This window comes from Catharus ustulatus, chromosome 14, assembly GCF_009819885.2.
Source record: "Catharus ustulatus isolate bCatUst1 chromosome 14, bCatUst1.pri.v2, whole genome shotgun sequence".
In the NCBI taxonomy this organism is placed as follows: domain Eukaryota; kingdom Metazoa; phylum Chordata; class Aves; order Passeriformes; family Turdidae; genus Catharus; species Catharus ustulatus.
The window spans coordinates 16,216,100-16,241,678 of record NC_046234.1 but is presented as its reverse complement, the minus strand read 5'-3'; the positions used below and the strand labels follow the sequence as shown (position 1 = coordinate 16,241,678).

At 42.9% G+C, this 25,579-nt stretch overlaps 1 long non-coding RNA gene across 12 annotated transcripts in view; it reads left to right on the top strand.

The window, feature by feature from the left end:
* The window catches only part of LOC117002791, an 85,780-nt gene that overhangs the window by 34,765 nt on the left and 25,436 nt on the right, over positions 1-25,579 (top strand). For 10 of the 12 annotated variants that reach the window (XR_004419397.1, XR_004419404.1, XR_004419399.1 and 7 more), the window contains 2 exons: positions 15,626-15,725; positions 17,348-17,437. This is a non-coding gene — a long non-coding RNA (uncharacterized LOC117002791). Of the gene's footprint in view, positions 1-15,625; positions 15,736-17,347; positions 17,438-25,579 lie in introns of all 12 variants that reach the window. The other 2 variants (XR_004419403.1, XR_004419405.1) reach the window with 2 other exon arrangements.

Genomic DNA, 25,579 nt, shown 5'->3' with positions numbered 1-25,579 from the left:
TTTGCTGCCCCACTGAAGCCATGGTTTTGTGGAGAAAAAGGAAAAAACAGAAAAAAACCCTTGGGAACTGAACTTCTTCAGGGGTTGCACTCCATGAGCTTGATCTGGACTTGCAAAGCCTTCACAAGTTCCTCTTCTCAATATTTTATCTCAGTTACCTCATTTTGCTTTATAATCTTTATTTTTAAAGATTTATTTATATATTCTTTATTTTACCTTCTCTAGTTCCTGTACAGTAACTCCAAGAATTCTTTCAGACAAAAAAGGGGAATTTTCACTTGTCCACATTCTTGACTGTATGAGATGGAGCCAGAGATTCAGAATTTCCTGCAGTTCATCAGAATTTCATAGTGCATCTAAAAATGAATTCTCAGGGTATGAGCCAATGGTTTATCAAGAGGAATGATTTGGATAACTACAGGTTACAACCTATTTTAGGAGAGTGGTCAGTATCTCAAATAGTTTGGAGTTCACCACGTGGAAGTGTGGGGAGTTGGAGAAGGAAAAATCGTGTGAGGTGTCTGAAAATAACCTGAGTGCTGAGGAGAGGTTCCAGTTTTGTTCCCCTTTGGACACTGATGGATCAGTGCTGTGGGGGCACTTGAGAGGATTTCTTCACCTGGGAACTCACAGGACACTTTCAATTTTGTTGGCACAGAGGAGAAATGATGCTCTGATTTCACAGGACAGCTCAGAACTCTAATTTTAGGAATACTACCCCAATTGCCCCCAGTATTTTTAATGTTTTTATGATTTTGTAACCAAAATTAGATCTGTTTAATGTAGATATGTGATTTAATGTTGCTAAACCAGGTCAGGATGAATTGAGAAGTTGGAGGTGATAGCAGAAGGAGCTTGGGCAGAGTGGAGATCCCCATGGCAGAGCAGAGGAGCAGAAGGAGCTTGGGCAGAGTGGAGATCCCCTTGGAGAGCAGAGGCTCCTTGTGCAGGGACCAGGAGCTCTGTCTGTGCCCCAGCCAGGAGGGAACCATGGAATGCTTTGGGTTTGAAGGATCCTAAAGCTCATCCAGTGCCACCCTGCCATGGCAGGGACACCTTGCACTGCCCCAGGCTGCTCCAAGCCCTGTCCAGCCTGGCCTTGGGCACTGCCAGGGATGGGGAGTCCACAACCCCAAGTTTGGGTCAATAAAAGTGTTAGAGAACAAGGCTACCCAGCTCTTTCCACATTTTCCATCTCCTTCAGTGAGGCAAAGAGGGAAAAGCCTTCCTGACACAACGTTCACAAGGGACACGTCCCCGAGTGTCAGCGCAGGGAGCATGAACTGATCCCAGTTAATCTTCCCTGCTTCCTTCCACACCTCCATTTTATAAACTGAAATTGGCAGGGAATTATGGCCACAAAACCTGATTTCTGCCTCAGTTCTGCTGCTCGGCACAGAACTACCTGACAATTAATATTTGTGTATACCTTTTGAAATCTGTGACCTTTGGGGAGTTGACAGAGCTATAATATTGGTCTTTGTGTGCTCGCCTGGCTTTTAAAGTCCCTGCCTGGTGGATGTAAGTTCAGTGGATACAGATCTGAAACTTGATTTCCTCAGTATAGCTGCATTAGCATTCAGCTGTGGGTATGTAAGATAATAGTATTAAAAGCAACCTTCCATCCTGTTGTCATGGATGCAGCACAGCCCAATCCTGGGAGCACTACACCACCAGTCTTTGTACAATCTCATTTTTATCTACAAATTTTGATTTAATTATACCAGAAATTCTGCAGCCGTCTATAATATATGATTTTATTTTCCATTTCAAGCATAAAAATATAAGAATTGAGCAGCTCGAGTTCTTTGTCCAGTGCTCTTTTTTATTTTTTTTATTTTTTTTTTGCATTCCAAGTATCTGTCAGTATTAGTTATGAGACTGTGTGAAATAAGTAGCCATGAAAGATGCCTGCTTTTATGACAGAATGAGTGGTTTCATGAATTTTAAAGGAGCACATTTGTATTTTCTGTTCTTGAACTACATGGGCTACTCACAAATATGACAGAAGATAATTGTTTGAGGAATTATGATGCCTTTCAAGATTTTGTGGGATATTACTATTTTCATAATCTTTCATTTATCAGCTTCTGGGGCTTGATTTATTTATGGGTGTAATTTGGAAATTAAAGTACTCCCACTCTGGCAGCAAAGGTACATGTTTGCTTCGCGTGGCTCGTGCTCCCTCCCCTTGGCAAAAATAATGAATGTGCTAATTTCTGTGTCAGACACTGCAGGGAGGTGTCAGCACTGGGGGCAGCCAGGTGTGATCCTGGCCCACGTGAGCCACGAGGGAAGAGCCTGGATCCTCGGGATGAGCGGGGATTTCAACCTCCAGCAGCACCCATGGCAGCAGGCAGAGCGTGTGCTCAGTTTGTTGGGATTTAAATGAGGGCATTGTTAGCAGGGATTTTGTGTGAGCGACTAAAGGCTTCAAGCCTTTAATTGACTCGGGAAATCTTTTTAGTTGTGATTAGAGGGACAGATTCTCAGCTGGTGAGGACTGGTGGTGCTCCATTGAATCAATTTTCATACCCTGTCTGGAGTCAATGGAGCAGGGCTCATTTATAACCCTCTACCTGGCCTGTTATTATAAAAAAAAACATTCCAAGCCTGATATCTGAGTGGTACAGTAACCTTTTATCAGGGAGCTGCTTGGCTCAATTTAAAAAAATTCATCAAAATCAGGGGTAAAATCCTTGGGCTAATAAATTCAGTGGCATGAGCTATTTCCATTTGGTTGGGAGTTTAAGTGTGGAAACCTATGGCTGTGTCCCATTTGCTTGAAAGCTCGGTGATGGATCTGCCATACTTTCATATTTAGCATAAGGTTGTCTTCTTAAAGACTAAAATGAAGCATCTCTATATCTATATGAAGCATCTCTATATCTGTATGAAGCATCTTCTTATGAAGCATCTTTTAAAGACTAAATGAAGCATCTCTATAGTCTTTTCTGGTTTAGCCTTGAAGTATTTTTATTTTTTTCTCTTGGTAATATTATCTCACTTTCCAGCCCTTGATACCTGCATAGAAGGATTTTATTTTATGCTTTTAAAAAAAAATCTGGATATCTTTCTGTATTGAACTTGTCCCTAACATCTGAATATTATCACTGAAAATCCCCTCTCGAAATTCTGTGCACGCCCATAATTAAACTGCTCTGAAAGGTGCAGTCAGGAGAACCAGGCACCAACATTATGGAGTGAAAATTAAAGAGGCAAAACATCAGAGTGTCTACTGTATGTGCCTGCTGTTAGACACTCAAGCATGGAGAACAGGATACACCTCTATGGATGGATGGCTTTCCTTATTAAAAAAACACAGTAGGACTCACAGTAGGGGAACACACTAAAACAAGGCTTTGTAGTAATTTCCTTGAAAGAAATTTCCCAAGATAGCAACTTAAAAAAGCTTTTAATCTCACGACTGGCTCTACAGTGAGCGTTGCTGGAGCTGGGATAAAACAGGGTTAGATTGCAGCCGATGTGGTAGAGTTGGTCTGAAGCCTCTTCCCTCCCAAGAAAAGGATTAGACTTTCCTTGCACCAGAACCAGGGTTGAATAGATTGATGTGATTCTGGCATATTTAAGAACTTTAAATACATATCTCTCAAGTCTGAAATGATGTGGGAAAGCAGAAATCCTCTTTCCCAGCTGGAATACTTGACCAACCACGCTGCCGTGCGCGCCGAGCCGATGCGTTAGATCAAGGTTCCTTCTGCATGTCTAAATTTGAAACCACTGTCCCTCGTGATTTTGAGCTGATATTTTATTTTGGGTCTCTGAGCAGTGTCCTTTCCCACTTGGGAGGAATGTGAAGTGTTTATTATAAATTCCTGAAGAAGAATCCAGCAGGACCGTGTCCTACAGCAGTTCGTTGTGCTGCACTGGGCCAGTAACTCCCTCACTGGGATTTGCCTGACCTGTTGTTTATTCTACATGACTGTTAAACTCCAAAGTAAAGGAAAAAAAAAGAAAAAACCAAAATCTGGCTAAATCCCCATGCAAACCTGCTGGATTGACCCATGTGTTACAGCTACCTGATAACCCTGAAGCTGCTGTGGCTGCAGCTTCGTGCTACTCTTGGTGCCAGTGCACATGTCCAGAGCCATGCTCTGAAATCTGTGGATCTCCTCACCCTTCTCCTGCTGTGTTTGGGCGCTGTGGCTGTGGGGAGGTGGCCCCAGGGGTTTGGTAGAAGGGGTTGGAGCTCCCCTCCAGGCAGCACCGGAGTGCCCAGCACCGTGTGCGAGCATCGGGGAGGAGAGGGAACATCTTGTACCTATCTTGTGTCAGCGAGCTGAGAACAGGCAAGGAACATGTCTGATAATGTGTTTCACATTGAAATAATTAAAGAGAATTGTTGCTGGAGGGAAATGTGCCTTTAAAAATTAACCCTGACATCTCTCCGACAATTTGGCGTGTTACAAGAGATCCTTTTTTCCTCTTTTTTTTCACCCCCCTTCTTTGGTTTTACTAAACTTGATATGCATTTTTCAGCACTTTGAAAAATGCAGAGCCTTTGAAAACTTCCCTGTACGAATAGTCTATACTTACAAGAGCAGCCCCATCTATTTTCCACTGAACTACTCGTAGGACTGATGTTTAAAGGAATGGGGCTGAAGTAAATGACACGTTCTGCAATGCCCTGGAGCCTCTGCTAGTTATTATTGTTTGAATCTCTGTCTTGATTGCATATATTGCAGTCTTCTATCACACAGGGAGCCAGTTTTGAAATCTGAATGCTGCTCCTCAAATAACCATCGAGCAGCTCGCTTTATTATTTTTTCTTACGCTGAAAAAAATCCTTGGAAATTGAAAGTAGTCATTTCCATAAAGAACTCAAAGTTTAAAAATGTTCTTTTTGAGGGAGCTGGAGTATTTGAAAACAAATGTTAATGTCTATAAACGCAGTACTACTTATTTTTTTTAAATTCGAACTGTGGCAACACCAATTACATTCCCATTTTTGTCATCTGTAGGAAGTTAAATATACAGCCAGGTATCAGAGATCAGGAAGTTTGGTGTCACTATATCATGGCTATAAAAGTTATTTACTAGCTGAAGAATTGTGCAATTTTTTATTGGGGTGAGTTTCTGTATTTTCTGTTTTCCATTCAATGACAATCTGTTAGTCCAGGGGTAGGAAAGGTTGGGTTTCTCTCCCTTTGTTAATTTTCTAATTTGAAGCTGCATTTCCAGCCTGGAAAAGGGCACAGAGGGTGGCAGACCTGGTGAGATGCTCAGGCTGCTTCTCCTCTCCAGTGTTTCAGGAGCTGCCTTGGACCTTGTGAATTTGCCAGGCTCTGTCCCAGTGCTGCTCACCAGAAGGAACCTGAGCAGTTATTCCAGACCTGATGGCTGGAATTCTGCAATTCCCTGGCCTGAGGAATGGCTGAGGTGCTGCTGAGGCACTCCTGGCTTTCAATTCTGCAATAAGACAACAGGGATGCAAATTGTCCTTCAGATGCTGCAAAGTCTTTTTGTTTTACTTTTTTTTCTTTCTTTATTTTTTTTCTTGTTTTGAATAATGTGTGGCCTGATGGGAGGAAAACAAAGTGCAATGCACAGGAGCAGGAACACACTTTTAATTTATATCTGCAGCTGCCAGGTTGCAGGGCAGATTCCTGAGTGACACTCTCTGTCCTGGAGCACCTCAGTCTGGGTTTGCACCGACACAATTCCCTTGCAGGAGCCAAACCCTCCTGCATTCCTTAGTCAAGGAGAAGAGATCCAGCCTCATATTTCCTCCTCCCTTGAACTTCTGACAATTTGGTGATCTTGGGCACAATCCTCCAGGATGCTGAGTGCCCCCATGGGCATTTAGCCAGGACAGCTGATGGTCTGTGGTGCTTCCTACCACTGGGTGCTTCCTTAGAACAATTTAAAAAATGAAATACTTAAAAAACACTCCTTAAAAACATTTTTCTTGGCTTGGGAAGATTTTTTTTCCCTTTTTATAAAAGCAGCAGCTGAAGAAGTATCTGTTAGCTGCTGGGATATGTGCTACAAGCCTGGCTGTACACAATATTGCTGGGATGTACTTTTTGGCTATTAAAGGCTCATTAAAAAAATTAAAGTCCCCACAATTTACAATATTTTCCATTGAAATAGCGTGTTAACACATTTCTTTAATCAGTGTGTAACTGTCAGGGGAAAGAACAATTCATCTAGTATATGCATACATTAGGAAAAAAAAATTATCAGATTTAATTTTATTTGTTTTATATTCAGGGCTTTTTTGAAGGAATTCCTGCAGGGAAATGGTTAATCTATTTTTAACTAAAGCTTACTTTTGTAATCTATCCAGTGCTTAGAGTTCTGTCATTGATCTATGATTTATGTGATTTAAACCACCTCTTGGCTGTAACATTGGTTTCTATCCAAGATGCTGAGCTGAATACTAATTACGAGATCAAATTTATGCTGTTGGGCTAAGCAGCTGAAGGAGCTTTCCATGCAGGACTCCCTTAAACCACGCCACCGTTGAGCATTAGTGGAATATTTGGTGAGGGGGATGGGAAAAAAAGCTGGAAAAGGGGAAGAAAAAATACAGCAGGAAAGCTGAAGTGTCCTTTGAAAGCTTTATTTTTAGTTCTCTTGAATGAGTGCACAGTGCTGGATGCAGAAATTCAGTGTGTGGATATGCACATGGGGCTGTTTTTCCAGCAGAATCTCACTAATTCCCCCTAACGACTGGGAAACCCACTGAGAAAAGCCAAATGGCACCAGCGAGCAAACAAATAAATATGATTGAGGAGATTTTATTCCAAGATGTATTTTATGCCTTTATTTTGACAAGTATCACGTTGTCAGAATGATTTATGGTATTTCAGAGCATACCAGTAAATGCACTGTGGGATGGGTCCTTACAAGAAGAAAGTCTGGGTAACAATAGCTTTGCTTTACCTCTCCTTAAGGCATTTTTGCTGAGAAATCAGCCAAGAGCACCAATTTTATAGAAAACATAGGCTTCCCTCAGTAAGAATGAGCAACAATTCCATTCTCCTGCATCACCTTTGCTGAGGATGTGTCGGGGTGGCAGCAATTTTCTTTGGAGGAAAAGGAGTCAAAGCCTGTTCCAACAGCTCAGAATCCAAACCCCAGTCTGAAAAAAAAAGGCATTTCCTATTGGAATTTTATTGATTGTAATGATTTTTGAGAGGAAACATGCTCCAATGCACCATTTGACTTCCATCTCTGTTGGTATAAAGTTGAGGTGTTTTGTTTTGATGATGCTGAAGTATTTTAGTTTGTTCAGCCTTCTTGTATTTTTTGTTTGTTTATTTATTTATTTATAGCGTAATTTTCCTGTTTCCTAATGCTGTGCCTTCTATTTTGTTCCAATTGGGCAACTGGAACGTTTTCAGCCTCCCACTGCACCTCATTAAAATGGAACATTTCCATAAAACGCTTTTCCAAATTCAACTTCGCCGGAATCTTTTAAGGAACATTTTCAGGGAATCTTTAAAGAAAATTTACCCTTCCCTACTGGGGAAAACACTGGGATTTCTCCCAGAATTCCAGGCTGTGACCATTTCTCCTGCCTTTTTAACTGGGGAGCGGCGTGTTCTGCCCTCGCGGTTTGGGAAACGCCGACGGATCCACGCGTAGGGGATGCCCTCAGACACAGAGCAGGAGAAGGATTTGCATCCTCTGCTCTTTTCCCTGTGGTATCTGTGGTGCCACCAGTGTGGATCACTGTCTGGAGCCCTGTTTGGGGGCTGTGTGTCCCCTCCCCTGGCAGAGGTGAGGCTCTCTGGGACAGAGTTAAAGGAATAAAGCAGGGATTTATTAAAATGCTTCAAAGGATTCACCTTGGGCAGTGCAAGATCCTGGCTGTGGCTACAACCAAGACGGACCTGAGTCAGGAGTTTTCACATTTTTATCAGTTTTGTTCCATTTCCACATTGGGTTCATTGTCCAGTTCCAGCTCCAGGCTCTGCAGTCCCACCCTCCCAGATTCTCTCCTCCATTCCCTGTTTGCACTTTTTGGGGCTGGAGCTGCAGCGTGCCCTTGGTTCTGGGGCTGGAAAAGGATTGTTTGGTGTGCCTGAGCTGGGAGGAAAACCTGTAACACTTTATATGAGTTATATACTGACTTCCAGAATCTGGAAAATATGAAAGCTGAGACTTAAGGCATCAGAGGTTCCTGGAGCCAGCAGGTCTTCCCGCTCCGGCCGTAGGAGGCCCTTTAGTGGGGAATTAGTTTCCTTTTATCCTTATTCTTGCTCGCTTTAAAAACAAAACCCAAAGCAAATAAAAAACCAGAAACAGAAATAAAGCAAACAGAAAACCTTGAAGAAGTTTCTTCCAAGGGTAGTTTTACACTAATGACCTCTGGTTGTGTATCTATTGCTCATGATCTTCCTCATTTATTACTTCTCCCATTTCTAACGTGGAGAAACTCATATTTCAGTTAGATCCTTTTTCCTTTTCAAAATTATATTATTTATAGCCCACTTGATGTCATACTTGCTTTTAATGTGCATTGTTGTAAGCAATTTGCAATGAGGAAATAATTCACGTTGTGCACATTTGGGGAAAAGCGTTTGAATATCCACATGCACACGTGATGCTGAAATGGGATGTGCTTGGGGACAGTTTTATTAAGAAGTGTCACAGTTCATGATCCCATTTGTGTATTTTGCTGTCTTGTGATGCCATCCTTACCTGCCCTCTCTACACCTACACAGATCCATCCCTAAATTCTGCCTGTCTTAAGCAGAATGAATTTCCTTACAGGCTTCAGTCTGCAAAAGGGAGATCATTAAAAATCCTGGAACAGCCCAGGGACACAGGAGGAGCCCCACGTTGTGGCTGTGATTGCAGTCAGGTCACTTTGGAAGCGCTGGATGTGAGACATTCCCTCACTGCTTCTGCAGGGAAATAATTTGCACCCTTGGTGATGTTGTTGATCTTGAATGATCTGAGGTAAAACAACAAAAGTGAGGATGGGTCTGGAGTTAATTGCTGTCGTGGTCTGAGGGACTTCAAAGGGATGATTTTAGCAGGAGCCTCATTAAATGGGTTGGGTATTTTCCTGTGCTGAACAGGTGGCTGGAGTGCTCCAAAGGGAGGTGTTTGAGGATGGGAAGCACCTCTGGGGCTCTCTGGAGCTGCCAGGGCAGGGATGAGCTCCAGCAGAGACTCCAGGGTGGGACATGTGTCAGGGGACATGTGGGGCCACACATTTGCTCCAGCACAGGGCAATCCCACCTCTCAATTCACCACCAAACACAAGAGAAATGTGCCCAAGCACTCCCCTCACAGGAGGAAAGTCTGGGTAACAATAGCTTTACTTTACCTCTCCTTAAGGCATTTTTGCTGAGAAATCAGCCAAGAGCACCAATTTTATAGAAAACAGATTTCCCTCAGTAAGAATGAGCAACAATTCCATTCTCCTGCATCACCTTTGCTGGGGAGGTGTCAGGATGGCAGCAATTTTCTTTGGGGGAAAAGGAGCCAAAGCCTGCTCCAACAGCTCAGAATCCAAACCCCAGTCTGGAAAAAAAGGCATTTCCTATTGGTTATTTATTGATTGTAATGATTTTTGAGAGGAAACATGCTCCAATGCACCATTTGACTTCCAACTCTGTTGGTATAAAGCTGAGGTGTTTTGTTTTGATGATGCTGAAGTATTTTAGTTTGTTCAGCCTTGTGCCCATCCTGAGCAGGAGCTGTTTCTCTGGAGTCCTGGCTCGTGGGATGGATGCTGTGGAAGCCTCGTGGGACCTGTGTGGCCTCAGGACAGTGGCTGTGCCATGGCCAGGGCTCTGGATGCCATGGCAGCCTTCCCTCCCTGCACCTGACCTGCACCTGCCTCTTACACAGACAGAGCAAAAACTCACTGAGGAGCAGAGAAATCCTCTATAAAACAGAATAAAAAACATTCTAGAGGAAAGATATACAATATTCTGAATATATATATATACACACACTAAATATTTGTTCTATTTTCCTTCTCTTTCTCTGCAGCAGAACTGTTAAATTAACAATTATGTGTTTGGCAGTGAACTGAGGGGATTTCAACTGAAAGTAAAGAAACTAAAATTGTAGTGATGTAACACATCCCTGTGCTTACACCTGGGTATCTAAAGTGTGATTTATGCCTGACAGATAAGCAGATATTTTGTATGTCTTCATACATATATCAATAGTACACAAGGGAATTTATTTGCTCAGCCATAGAACCACACTAGAATGGTTTGGGTTGAAAGGGAGTCAAAGACCATCCAGTTCCACCCCCTGCCATGGCAGGGACACCTTCCACTGTCCCAGGTTGCTCCAAGATCCATCCAGCCTGGCCTTGGACATTTCCAGGGATCCAGGGGCAGCCAGAGCTGCTCTGGACAAGGTAACCATGCCAGGGGAAATCCAGATTTTCTCTGCTTCCATAGGGATGCTCCCTAATCCCACACAAGCAAAATTGACAAGTAAAATGTTTGAGCTCAGCTGAGGCTGCTGAACATTCAAGATGAGGAAAACCACCACATAAATCAGATTTTTGCCCTTGGGAATCTATTTTTCAGCAGCACCCAAAAACTGCTTCTCCTTAAGCTTAAATCCCAGCAAACAAACAGCAGAGAGATCCAAACCATGTCAGGCATTTGGGATGCCCATCTTAAGGAAGCAGCAGCCCTGGAAGAGCTGAAGTTCCTTTAAAGCACTGCTGGGTTTTCACAGAAAATGATTACAAGTTCAGAGATAATTTATAAAAGAGCGTAGGAGCTCTGTAGTTTCTGCAAACCAGTGGAAATTAATAAAACCCAAGGCTGGCTATTAGATAAACCCGAGCAGACAAAGTGTGTGTAACTACCCGTAGAGGGGCTGACATGATGGATGATGATGGATCCAAACCCATCTGAAGTTCTGTAGGAATAATAGCAGCATAAAGTCATTTCTATAGGGTACCTAAACGTGCCTGGAACAACAGTATATTGAAGGTTGCATATTATGCTAAGAAGGACAAGTATTTATGATTGGAAGGTGTCTGGGCTGGGATTATCAGTTTTTGTAAACCTTTTCTCACTTCTTAAATCTTTGATTTAAAGGCACATCCAGAGATTAAAAATAGAAGAGCTGAATCCTAGAATTGTCCCGCAGAGATAGTAAATAGCCTCTCACCTCAGTGCCTGGTGCTATACAGGTGTTTTCTTCCTGGAGGAATGAATATTTTCCTCGGGGCACCTGAGTAGCAGAAAGGAGGGCGGGCAACAGCTCAGCTCAGTTAAATTAAGCTCTGCTCAACTAAACTCCTTCCTAGGACTGGGAAAGAAAAATCCTCCTGTGTGGTACCAGTTGTGTCTAGTGAGTTTTATATTAATGCAATTGCAAATGTCGTTGAGTTTGCTGTTTTGGGGGGCTCTTCTAAGTGGGTTTTTTGGGTTTTTTTTAGTTTATGGTCACAGCACTTGTGGTTAAACGTGGCAGCTGAAAGAAAATAATGGGTGCAAGTGTAGGCAGTGGACAGAAATGTGTGTAATCACAAGGGTAACACAGTGAAGTTTTAGAAGCAGAATGTCCCCTCTGTTGTCGTTGTGCCTCTGGAGTGTTGTTGTTCAAATGAGAATGAGAGATTTTGATGACAGAGGTTTTTCTGAGAGTGTGACAGACACAACCTGCGTTTGTCTCAGGTTCAGAAGGAGAGAAAATTTTGTGCTGTGCACAGATTGATTTCCAAAATCTGAGGGTCTCCAGCTTTCCCAAACCTTTGCTGACACACTGCAGCAATGTGTTCTTGTTGGTTCTCTTAGGTCTGTAAGAGCCTTTGAGACAGAGTTAATTTTTTCAGCGTAGACTGTGGAGATTTGTGACTTCAGATGTGAATGTCCCTTTCTCAACCCCGCTGCCAGTGACCCACTGCACAGCAAGTGTCTCACATTATAAAGTGCTTATTCACAGAGGGCTCTGACCAAGGCTATCTGGAGGGTGGGAGATGCTTTCCTGGCAATGGGATGTGAACATCGTGGGGCAGATCTTCAGCTGGGATAAAAATCCTGCTCGGTCTCAGCGGCTCAAAGGACGTCTGTTAATTCATGTGGAAAACTCGTGACCCCGCAGAGATCACAAAGTTCAGTGTCCTTGAGCAAGTGCCACACTTTGCAGTCAAGATCAAAATGTCTTTCTCCCTCGAATTCCCTTGAATTTTGGTTTTTCTGAAAGTCCTTTAAATTGTTTTATACTGAAACCTACAGTACTATCCAAGAAAACTTTGAGGATTTCTCTGTGTGTTCTCCCTTTCTCTTTGACTGAGTTATTGAATTTCCTGGTAGGAATATGGAGCCCTGAGAGCTCACCTGGCTCCTCTGCTATGGGCTGGGCTCATCCTGTGCAGAGATTGAGCTCTGGCTTGGCCATTATCACCAAAGCAACCACCCAGGACTTTATTTGGTTATCCTTGAGAGAGCCTTGATCTTTGATTTCCAATTTAGCTACATCAAGTATTTGAGGAAAGCCTCTTAGCTGGAGGATTTTGGAGGACAGACTGGGAGCTGGTTTGCCTGCCAGGGGTGTGCTCTGGGCACTCTTGTGTTTTGGTGGTGAACTGAGAGGTGGGATTGCCTTGTGCTGGAGCAAATGCCCTGAGCAGAGGATTTGCAGACTCCTTGGCATCGGTGCAGTGCAGCCTTCTGGCAGTGCAGCTTTCCTCCTCTCCTTTGGAGAGCAGCAAAAATGAAAAAAATATAAAAAATGAATAATCTCCTGGCACAAAATCCTCCCTCCCTTGCTGCAGGAGCTTTGTTCCTCTTCTTGGGGCATCAGGCTGCTGATGTTGTGCTTGTTCCCCCCTCAAGGCACAGGTCCTTTGACTTGAATTCAACCCCACAGATGCAGAGGGTGAGGTGCTGTGGAGGGGAGCAGTGACCTGGGGACAGGAGGGACCATCAGCACCACCTCACACACTTGGTTAGTAGGAGCTGGGGACAATAGCTTTTGCTATTGCCCCAAAATGCCAGGGAATGGCTCTGTCCATCATGCAGATGTGTCAGAGGATCTTTATGTTCCTTTTCAGTCCCTGGCCCTGCTGGAGCTGATGTGCAGTGCAGTCCCACCAGGCTCCCCCTTCATTAACACCAAGGTTCTTCCACCTCTTTCAGCCACCAGGACCTGAGTGCAGCTGAGTTGCACAGCCCTGCCACCTTTGATGGAGTCTGTTATTTCTGTGTGATTCTTTCTTCCTTTATTTCTTTATTTTCAATATGTAACACAAATGCACACAAACATCTCAGAGACCTCCCCTCCTTCCCATCAGCTTCTCGTCATGGCTTCTACTGGAAGAGTTCTCTTTACTACGGTGAATTTTATCAACTTGAAATACAAACAATTAAAAAGAAGTGGTTTCAGGCAGCAAGGTGGCCCTTGAGTGCCTCAGTCAAGTGTTGCATTTATGCATTGAAATTTTAATTTATTTTTTTTTTACATTATTCTCTTGCACGTGTTGCTTTATGTGAGTCCATGGAGCAGATAAAATGAACCATTGGGAGGAAATGTGCTGTTGGTGCACAAAATGCTGTCAAGTGGACAGAGGTTTAGTATTTCTCTGCCCATCCCTTCCACCCTTTTTGGTTAATAATGACATGCCTTATTACATAGAGCAACAGTAGACCTAAAAAATTATGGAAAAGCTTAAGTTTGAAAATCTGAGTACTCAGTGTGGGAGAAAACTTTGCTCTTGAGAAGATCTCCCACCTTTCCTTTGATTTGCAAAGGGTTTCTTCAAAGAGATGAGTGTTGGGAAGGTGCTGGGAGCATGGCTCTGTCCTGAGCAGCATTGTAGATAATTCCAAGGTTATGGATGAGAAGATCTGTGAGTGGTTGTTCACAAACCATCTGCTGCTCTCTGAAGGAGAGAGCTGGGAGGTTCTGGCTGGGGTGAGACCCAGTCTCTCTCCTCACTGGGGCTGTGGTGCTTCCCCTGTGATCCTGGGGGGCACAGGAGACCCCTGTGCTACCCCTGCCTCCCCACAGTGCTCTGGACTGGGTCAAGAACCTGAAAGCCAAGACCTGTTCCTAGCAGCAAATCCATCAAATATAAACCCTGTAGCTATCTGAGAGCCATTGTGTCATTGACAGATGGACTTGATGGTCTCAGAGGCCTTTTCCAACCTAGCTGTGATGAGCAGGGCTCTTAGAGCCAGCAGCTTTAGCTGCAGGCACATGAATGCCCAAAGGTGACCCCAGGGCAGGAGATCCCCATGGCAATGCTCTCCAGACCTTCCTCCTTTTCCCAACAAGGAGCTCTATCTCCAAGCTGATGCCAACCCTGCTGTCTCTGCCAGTTCACTTCACGTGATGCATTTCCTAGTTTGTGCTATTTTGACCTTCTCCAGCAGAAGGTGTGGTAGTCCTTCAGTGAAGGGCTGGGGAAGTGCCCTCGGGTCCTCCTTCCTCAACCAGTCAGTGCCCTGTATGAAATGTGTTTTTTCCTGCTGTCTGAGAATCAGGATTGCTTTGCTCTGTGCTGCCCCATCCCCTGGCCAGCCAGCAGGCTCTTCTGGAGACTCAGGCTTCCTGGATTTCATTAACATTTTGTTAATGAAATACTGCTTTGTCAAAGAGTCTTGAAAACTTAAAAGGGTATTTAAGCTTCTTCCCGTGAGTCAATACCATGTAATGTCAACATTACCACGAAGGGATAATTCAGAGATGTCACACAAAGCTTGTGTTATGCCATTTGCAGTCTGGCAAAACAGCTCAGCATTTATGTTGTTTAATCCATCTTCAGAAATCTTTTGTTCTGAAAAAGTTTGAGATCAATCTTGTCAGTATTTACTGACACAAAGCTGATGTAAGTCACTGTGCTGCTATTGACTTCATCTGAGTTGTAACGATTTACCCCAGGCTCGAATTAAGCCCAAATTAGGCATATGAGAAACTCAATACCAAACTTTTAAGGAAGATGGAGCTGAATGGCACAGATGTTGGAAATGAGAATGTGGATGGAAGCAGGCTGGAGGAAACAGTTTGCAATGACCTGGGACAGTACAGACACAATTTAAAGAGACTTAAGGAAAAAATAACCTTATCAAACTTTGTATTGATGAAATAATGTACTTCCCTGGCTGGAAGGAAAGAGGAAATGCAGAGCTGGAGTTCAGATCTGAGCCCTGGCAGTGAGATTGGGGGACTGAATTCCACAATGCACGTGCTGCAGTGGCCTGGGCTTGTCACTGTCACAGCAATTCTGGTCAAGGTATATGAAACCTTTTTTCCATTTCTCCTCCCTTTCTTTTTTTAGCAATTCTGTAATCATACCCACCACAGAAGGAAGCTGTTTCATCCTCCTGGACACTGCAGTGATGCTGTTTGTTTTACCTTTGTACTTTTTAATCCTTTTCCATTAAAGCTCTCTGTAATTGATGTATTTGAATGCAGTGAGCAGTGGCCTCAGCTTGCTTTGAAGCAAATAGACTGCCTTACTTCATCCTTGGCTGAATCCAAAATGCTTTCCTGTGATTATTTCTTGGCTGTGTTAAATCTATTTCCCTTTCAGACTCCACAGATAGATGGGGTCAACCCCGCAATATCTGAGGCGATGTGAAGTTCTTTAAAAATTATTCACATATTTTGGTGGCAAAGGTTCAGTGTTTCATTCTCATGCAGGATTTTTGTTTCCAACCAGGCATTGTGGAAACAGGTAGCATCCCAGACCTGTGGAGGAGCTCAGCAGGAGGAGAACAAGTGGGGGGAAATATTCCCATTGTGTTCTGCTGGTGGCTCAGGTATGCTGAGGTAATTTGCATGTTCTTTGGGAGTAAGGGAGACTTTCTGGCTCAATTGCACACAGCAGGAAGAAAAATAGTGTGAGGCTCTTCATTTGTACTTTTTTTTACTGTTTTACAACCTGGGAAACACTCGGGGCATAAATCAATTGCTCTTTCAGCAGAGCCACAGAGGTCTTGCAGCCTCCTTGCTCCAGGTGAGGTCAGTGCAAGAGCAATGGGAGTGAGGATAAAACATGGACAAAAGGAAGCTCGGTGCAAAAGCAGGGTAGGAAACCCTCTGAGAGCAGGTTTGGGCACAGAGTGTGTTCCTTACAGCGTGAAAGAGCCTTAAAATGCTCAACTCTTCTGGAGAGATGCCTTGTCCAAAGTGGGCTGTACCTGGGTGTGTGCAGCACAAGAATAATTTGGCAATTAAATTAAATTTTAGCCTTATCTCATAGATCCCACCACACTTGATCAGGTGCTTTAAAGGAACAATGCATTTGCTAAGTAGAAAAATGTGAAAAAAACCCCACAAATGTTACGTAAGAAGTGGAATCAGACATAAAGTTTATGATCCATCTTGGCCTGCTGTTATAACCCAAACGTGGAGGGAGCACAGTGAACCTGAAACATCACAGTCAACACTGCAGCAAAATGAAGCATGGCAATGGAGGGGATGTTTAAAATGAGGTTAAAAGGAAAACAAACCCAGAGACTTCTAATAGAAAGAAAAAATTGATATGGGGAGCAATGCAAGTGTGTCTGTGAGTGCCATTCAGGCACAGACTGTCCCAAAGGCTTCACAGCTTTTAATAAAAATACAGTGTGAATAAGAGGAGGCTGAGAAAGCAGGGCAGGATGATGTACATTTTAATCTAGTATTTAAAAAAAAAAACAAAAGGCAAAAAAAGTCCTTTGAAACAACAAAGACTGAGGAACTGTTACAGGTGGGAGAAACTGTGCAGGGTTGGGATTTGTGGCTGTGGTGTGGATGTTGGAAGGGCAGGGATGTGGCCACATCAGGTGGGTGGTGGCAGCAGGAGCAGGCAGAGAGACCCTGCTACCTCAGGACAGTGGGGTTAAATCCCAGAGATGGCACTGCCCTCTTCCAGTAGCAAATAGGAGATTTCCTTGCAGATGCAGAGCTACTGCATCTCATAAAATCAGGTGTTGCAGTGATTTAATCTAAATTGTTTTTAAAAATACCAAGTGCCTGATACAAAGGCTCTGCAGATAAACATAAAATCATTATGCTTCTCTTTCTCTTAATCCTTCTCTGATTTTTCTTACCCTTGTCAATGATATTAAACATCTCTACCTGAGCATGCATCTCCCCTCGTCTCAGCTCTCCATGTATAAATTTCAGACAACAATATTTTCTTCTGTGCTTTTCTGTATTTCCTGTGAAGATGATAAATTCTGGGGCAAGCAGCTCAGAATTACTCAGTGTTTAGACAGTGCCCATCCAAGCAGAGCCCTTATGTTATCCAGAGGATTCCAGCTCTGATCATGGTAATTTCTGAACCAAACAAAATATTTCCTCTCTATTTCATTAAAACGGGCAATAGTAAGAAATCAGTGGTTTTGCAGCTCCATCCTGTACTGAACAAGTGTTTATTGTAGTTTTCTTGTTTCAGGCAGTTTGAACAGAAGTCTGGGGTGGTCCAGCTCGTTGGAAACTTTTGTGCTCAAACCAGGAGGATGCTGCAGCTGGAGCTAATCCATGAGTAAGTTTTCTGGAGGCCATTATATCTCCCAGAGTTTTGAGGTTTTCTCTAAAGGAGATGTTGCTCTGTGTGTGAGGCAGAGAGAAAGAGCATTGCCTCGAGGGCTTCAGTTATCACACTGGCTAAATACCCCTTATTTTTAGTCAGGGTCTTCTGAATATGAGATCCCACTACAGGTAGGTGAAGTGACCTCTTTGGGTTTGAATCTGCTCCTCTCTGGCGGATGCAAAGCTGCAGCTTTGAACAGGAGCCCCCTCCTGCTCTGTGCAAAGCTCTTTGAATTGCCCCTGATAGGCTTCTAAGGCTCCCCGGTTGCGTGCGAGGCACTTTGAAGATGAATGCCCAGAATGAGGGAAACATGAAACAAAACTTACTCCCTCATGTCAGAGTGAGCAGCAGATTCCTCAAAGACCTGCAGCACAATGGTGCTCTTTGGTGGGTGAGAGGAAATAGGCTGTGGCTCACCAGCTTGTCAGAGCAGAGCAGAATTGCAGAGCAGCGTTGTGCTTTGGGTGGCAGAGCAGCAAAAGGAAGGTTTTGGGGGGCTCCACAATATCCAAGTCTGGCAAAACTTGTTTCAAGTTGGCTCTGTTGGGTCTCTCTTGATGAAGGGAAATTTATTATTATTGATTTTGCTTCCCCTAGAAGTTTGCTGTGTGTTCATGGTGGCAGATGTGCCATGTCTTCTTGAGGGGGAATATTTTTCTTTGTCTCCATGAAAATCCTCACCATGTCTTCTTGAGGGGGAATATTTCTCTTTGTCTCCATAAAAATCCTCACCCCAGCTCCTTAAACTCTCTGTATCCATCACAATTTTTTAGTACTTTTTGGTGGTGACCACCCACAGTCCTGAAGGGCCCTTGGGTGAGTGGCACAGCTGTAGGAAGTTTTTTATTTGTCTTGTTCCAAATATATCTGTGACAATTGATATGGAAATACCCATGAGTGTCTTTTTTAAACCCGGTGGATCAGTTCTTCTGGCCCCAGTGTGTGATCCAAAAGTTTTCATTAGCATCAGATGGATGAACCCATTTCTTTGAGGGGTTAATGGGCTTGTAATGCAAAAAAATTGAACTGATATCTCAGGAGAGACTGGGTGTGGGAACAGAAGGGAAGGGAACAGGAAAACTGATTAAAAAACACCAAGAGAGATTTGCTAAGGGTGGTTGGAGATATTCTTCTCACCTGTCCTGGGTGACTGTTCAAATGCAGATGTGTGAACTCCTCCAAAGCAAATGAGGAAAAGCAGAACCCTTTGGGCCATAATTCTTTTCCATATGTGATAGATCCCTCTTCCTTCCAATCAATTAATTGCATCCTAAAAACATCTATTTCTCACCATTGACTTTAAAGGGATTTTAGATGAGTGGCTCAGATATAGCTGTCTACACAGTAAGTGATTAAAGTTGGGCTAGATGAGCTGGCAGACTACACGGGGTTTTTTTCTTCCTTCATGCCAACCCTAAATCAAAAGGCATCTCATCAGAGTATTATAAAATACAGCCTTCAGAGGGACAGTCTTCTACTTCCATATTCTGGCATCTGAAGGGAGGAGGGAGACTCCCATCAATTTAGAGAGAGGTAAAGATTTCATCTCCCTCTAGAAATCATGGCCATAATGGGAAATTCAGACATTTATGAGATTTGCTTAGCCAAGGCAGAGCTGAGCAAGTGGATGTTTCTGTTTGTAGTGTTGCAGCAAAAGCAGAATAAGAGACTATTTTTAGGGGTTATTTTCATTCTTTTCCCCCCTCTTTGATTAAGTTAATAGCCCAACTTGTGCCTGGGGAGGAGCAGACACAGTCTGTGTGACCTCATAAAATAAAACCCCTTATGAGCACTCTGCCTGTGACCCCAAAATGGGGATAAACTGGGAAATAGAGCTGGCTGCAGGTGTTTATTAATGGGGAACCTCCAAAGAAGCATTTATCAATTCACCAGAGAGGAATTCTGACAAAAAAACCCTTCAGGTTGTGCCTGGTTTATGATTGGATTTTAAAACCAGCAAGTCACTGGCAATTGGTGAATATTTCCCTTAGATTTCAAAAGTTTGCAAACCTTGAATATACTATAAATACCTTTTACATACCATAAATATCCATACATTTTAAGGCAATGTGACTTCCAAGGACAAGAGAAAGCAGAGCAAGAACTGACTTAGTTTTAAATCAGAAAGGCACATGCATTTGTTTCCTCTAAATGTTAATTCCTCAGCATAATGGGTAAAGTATCAAATTATTATTTAAACCCACAAATAAAGTGCAGGTCCCTTTCCCCATCTCTAAATAATGTTCTCCTGCCACAGGATAGGCATGGCTGTATTTTTTCCTAATGGAATCTGCATAGCTTTGCCCTGATAGTCCACTGCTGAATATTGATGGGGCAATAATTGGCTCTTTATTGGTATATTGTGTTTTCTTGGAGATTTTTCGTTTTCCTGCAGTAAATCCTTTTCAAGTTTTGCCCCTTTTACGGTTTGGTGTTTACAAAAGTTGATAATTCTGGTGGAACTGCAGGACTGTGAATAAGGCTCAGGATTTTGATTTGTTGTGTGTCATGTATTGGGAGCTGGTATCTCTGCTTTTATCTTTTTTAGTAGAAATCTCTAGTTGTTGCTGTTTATATTTAGCAGCAGAGCTCAATCTTTTTCCTCTATCTGTTTTCTCCTATTTGTCCCTGGCTTGAAAGGTTGGTGGCACTCAGTGGTGGATAAATGCAAGGAAATCTAATAATGCCTTTCTAATATACCCATTTATCTGCTATCATATTTTATTTTAACTCTTCATGCAACTGTGCAATCATTGCTCCATTGCTGTAATTGGATTTCAAAGTATATTTGTGCCATTTAATTACATCTATAGCTTCTCTATAAGCGCATTCAGAGTAATTAGTAATCTTCCACTTTTTAGTGGAATTATATTTTATATCAACTGTGCTCATTTTTCTCTTCAAATTCTTCATCACATTTGCACCAGTTTTGCTTTTTACACTGGAATTTCTGGCATAAATAATCATTAAGGGTTTTTTTTCCCTCCCCACTGTGAATGTGAACAGAGTCTAATCCAGCTTTCACTGGAGTCAATGGTAATCTTTTCATTTCCTTCAGTGAGAACTGGATCAAGTTAATAGATTGCAAATTGCATTCAAGGCAAAGTCACATCTTACCATAGAAATAGTTGTGTAGCAACTCCTGGGGTATTGATGGAATGTTCAAAATTGATTGTTTCCATTTTTTCTTACTGGGTATTTTATAGATTCTCTTATCCAACTTTATTAATTTTTTAGCCCATAAGTTATGGCATTGCAATAACATTTAAAAGAATAATTTTAACCTGACTTTCATGACAAATTAAGAACCTTTCCACTTCAAGATTTTTGTGAGTGGGTCTAGAACTTTGCTTTCCAGACCCCAAGTTTATCTGCTCATCCCAATTAGGCTGCTTGGGAATGGGCATTTTTAAGTTTTAAAAATAATTTGTCTTAATTTTTGATTGCAAACCAAATATTTGACTTTTTTTTGCCAATTCTCTGTGTCACTTCAGAGCTGTGTCAGTTCAGGGACAGATTTAGTCCTCTTGCAGCTGAATATGAAAACCTGCAAGCACTTCCCTCTAAAACTGTAATTCCAGCAAATTACATTCCCAAGTAGGCAGAAATTTATGATGTTCACTTTTTCCAACGTGTCAGTTTTGCCACTGTGGGGTGGTAACTATATGTACCAAGTACGATCTTTATTTTTTAAAAAAAGAAATTATTGCAACTGGCTCGTTAAAGAGTTATTTTTCTCTTGTGCACTGCTCCCACTCTGTTGATTAGAGGTTTGTTGTTTGGTAATGTGCTTCTCCTCCAGGCTGTTAATGATTACAGACACCTCTCTAACCTGTAATTTTGGGGGAAGGTTATTGACAAGGTGAGATGACAACAATGGTAATTGTTTCTATGGCTTGGAAACGTCCTTCATCTTTGCTGGCCACGTGTCAGGACTCGGGGTTTGGAGTGAAAGTGGAGCTGATGCCCAGGATTAGAGACACTTTCTCATGCTATTTATTCCCAAATGGTGCCAGTTCATAAGGTTAGAAAGAGCACTGTGGAGGATGGTAAATGGTTATTTAATTCTTAATGAAACATCAGTGCAAATGGTGCCCATTCCACCCCCAGCAGAGGCTGAGGATGGAGACCCTTGGATCTCCAAGGGGAGATGTTCATCCTGGGGTGACTTTAGAGCCTCAGGAGCATCTCCAGTTTCAGAAGGCAGGATGAAAATCTATTTGCTCATCCAGCCCTTTGATTGAAAAGAGAGAATTTGGAGACTTTGTTATGTTTCCAGCATAGGCAAATTGTTTATGAACCTTAAATGGAAAAAACCCTTAACTATGATAATAATTACAGTTATAACTATATAATAGCTATTATATAGTCACTGTGTAACAGTAATGAATAGTAATTTCATTACTGACCATTTGAATGGAGCAGCATCAGCACCCATGCACCTGGAATTCAAACCTTGAGTCCTTAAATGCAGGTATTTGATGTCATGAGAGGTGCCTCACCACTAATGGGAGCCACATTCCCACATCACAGGGACACTCCTCATCAGAGGCTGGATTTTTCCAGTGCTTGCCTTTGAGCACTTTGCACTGAAATTTTGTCAAAGAATGACTGGTGTTTTGCCACTTTAAAACCATGGAAACATCACAATGTTCTTTTAGAAATGACTCCAGGAATTAATTGCAAATGACTTATTAATGAAACAAATATTCAGCTGTCACTGGAACCAAACTCCACGATACGCTTAGTGATTATTTTTTGAGAAAACACTTTTGTGTTTGTTTGATCTGCCTCGTGTTAACAGCAGTAGGAAAAGAGGGAAGCATTTGGTGTCGGAATGGAAACTTGAAACTGGCAAAAAGGAGAGGAAAAACATCAGCCAATGACTGGGAAATAGGTGAGAAGCCTAAAGAAAGAGCAGATCCCTAACAATTATGTTGGAAAGGTGCTCCCCCAGGCCTGGCTGGGTAATAAGGGTTAAATCTGGGGACAAACAGGGGAATCTGGAAGGGAAGGGTTTCACAGTAACATTAATTTCACCACATTCCACGTCTGGGAAATGAGCATGAAAGAATTTGCCTGGTATGGGGTGGGCAAATGTTTGCAAACTGCAGAGAGACTCTCAGATGAATGTGAAATATCAGCTGTAGCGCTGCAAATGACAATAAAAATAAATGCTGCTAATTAGGGAATGTTCATTCCTCGCAGCTCTGGCACTGGTCTGGGATTCACCACCAAACCTCCCTGCCCAGAACTGTGCTGGACCCACGGACCTTCCTGGGTGCCCATGGGCCACCCAAGGGACGTTTTTCCACAGGCAACTGGCTGAAGCCATGCATTTTTCCAAGAGTTCTCCTTTGCAAGGGCCAGATATAAATAGGTAATAAAGCTTTTCCACGGCTGCTGTTTACAAGAGCAGGAACACGGGGCAGGACGTGAGCGAGGCGCATCCGCCCGCCTTGGGAACGCAGCTCAGGTGTCCTTCTGCTGGTGCTGCTAAATTATTTACCACTCAGCAAGCGTGTGCCTGCCTGAGATATTGAAAGGAGGGAATCTGAGGTGAAACCCCATCCATTTACCCAGAGCTGACGCTGGAATATTCATTATCACATTAAATCCAACCGCAGTGAAAATGAAGGCTTCCGTTGATTATGTGCTTGCATAAAAGGCTTCTTTGGTGGCAGGCCCGTGTGCCAGAGATCTGAATATAAAATCAAGTAAGTGGAAACCATTTTTTTTTTATGGTAAATTTTCCTTCTTGGAAGTTATGAGACTTGGCAGATTTAAATTGTGTTTTAAACCTGCGGTGGATTATGTGATTTTTCTAACCGACCGCAAGCAATACGAGATGAGCACATCCCACTCCAACCCCAGCCACAGGCCTGAGCCAGGATTTCCAATGCAAATAAAAAAGAAATGCAGATTTTATATGCAGGGAATGGTGCATATTTGTCTCAGTGCAGTGTAGGTTTGGCAGGGTTGGTGAGGTCTCCTCTTCCCAAGTGCTGGGTCTGCACTCACCTCCGTTTCCCTGTCCCTCTTCATCCTGAGTTTGTGCTGGAGCAGACCAAGAGCACAGCTCAGAGAGGGCATTGAACGAGCCCATTGGATTTATGATTGTGGGAAAGTACAGGAAAATACATAGGTTTGGCCAAATAGAAACAAATCAGTGCTCTCTATCAATTTGGCACACAACAGGTAAGAAATGAGATGATCAGAAAGCAGATTTGCCTGGTCAAAGATGGAGTTGGATAAATCTTGATTTGGGGCATGGTTGAAGTGAAACCATCGTCTTCCATGAAATCATGGGCTTTTTTTCTGGGAATGTTGGAGATACTTTATTCTTCTCTTTCTGCCTCCTGTTTTCATCTGTAATTGGAAATGTATTTTTCGAGGGAGAATAAAACAGACATCCAGTAGATACAAAAGCACCAAGAACCTTCAGCTTTGGCTAATCCCTGTAGACAGCACAGAGAGAAACAAAATGATCTGTAGCTATAAATGAGAGGTGAAAACCCCAAATCTATGTTTAATAAACATTTAAAGGTAGAATTACATGTGCCACAAATCCCCTTTTATATTGCACTTAAAATCTCTTTACCTGCCCTTTAGTTTTCATGGTTTTCCTTATCTTCAGTGTCACTTAATCATATTTCAACAGGATTTGCTTCCTCGCTGCCCATCTGCTCTCCCTTTCCAGAGCAGCATTAATGCCACAACACCATCCCAGGAGCTCCTTCTATGCCACTTTGATGTCAGGCACCTGGGGATTCAGGATTTTTTTTCATTCAGGTTCAGACAGAAAAGAAAAATACTTGGTTTTGGGGAGTGACAGATCCTGATTTCAAATGGAAATGTCCAGAGCAGGATGGGAGGGTGAAGGGTTGGCGAACAAAACTTGGATTCCTGTGGTTGTGGAATGATGGGATCCAGTGGTGATCTGTCCTGCTGCTGGCCATGGGGAGCCTCTCCTGGCCCTGGGGAGATGCAGGCACTGCCCTGCTTCAAGTCTGCTAAAGAAGTGTCATCCTCTGAGGTTATGAACAAAATTAATTAATGAGTGCAGAGCGCAAGGCTGGGTTCACCCTTGGACACTCACCTGGCTTGTGTGGGCTGTGTTTATTGAGTTAGAGGCACCATTTGGAGAGGCTTCATGTGGTTTATTAATCTTAAAAGCACAGGATTAATAATACTTGTATTTATACTTTTCTTATTTTCAGAGTTAAGGAAGACTTTGTGTGTTGTGTCTCACCAGTTTAGGAGCACAGTGGTGTGGGAAGGTCTCCTGGAAAGGGGAGAATGTTTTTCTTTAGTGTTGACAGGAGCTCTTCCAAAAAAGTTATGCGCTGCTTTTTGCACTAAAAAATGTAGAAAAAAAATAGAAATCCATTTTAATTCCTCATGTAACTTTAAATGAGTCCTTAGGTCATTGATGGAAACAGGTCTGTGGTACAGCTGGGGATGTAATTCTCACACCACTACCTTTGCTGGACATTAGGCTCTTATGATAATTCATAAAAACCTCTTTTTAAAAGCAATCTGATGCCTGCAGTGATCAATACCTGAACGTCTATTCTTGAAACATTTTTAAATTAAATATCAAGGGGTTTTTTTTTCCTTATAAGAAAATGACCCAAAGTGCAGTTAATCCAAATTCTGAGGCGTTGGTGCCAGCAGAAGTCACTCTTGCTATTTCCAAATAACATTTGTGTCCGATCTCAGGAGGCAGAGCAGTGCTTGGTTGGCTGCAGGATTCCAGAAATTCCTCTGTGTCTGAGTGGGGATCAGGCACCAATGATGCTCATTCATGCTGGGCGCTGTAAAGACAAAATGGATCAGAATTGGGTGTGCTAGAGCAGTGCCAGAGGCTCTGCCCTGCCCCTCCTGGAACCACTCTGGAGCTGCTCCCTGCTCGGGCTGGGGTTGCCTGAGCTGGCTTTGGTGGGAACAAACCAAAATGAGGTGGGGCCACCTGAGTCCTGTGCCCAGGAGGTGACAGGGGACAGGGACACCTGGGACAGACAGACCTTAAAGGACAGGTTTAGAAAGGAATGGTGGCTTGGAGGAAGATGAAAGTGTTTTCTTCAGGACACA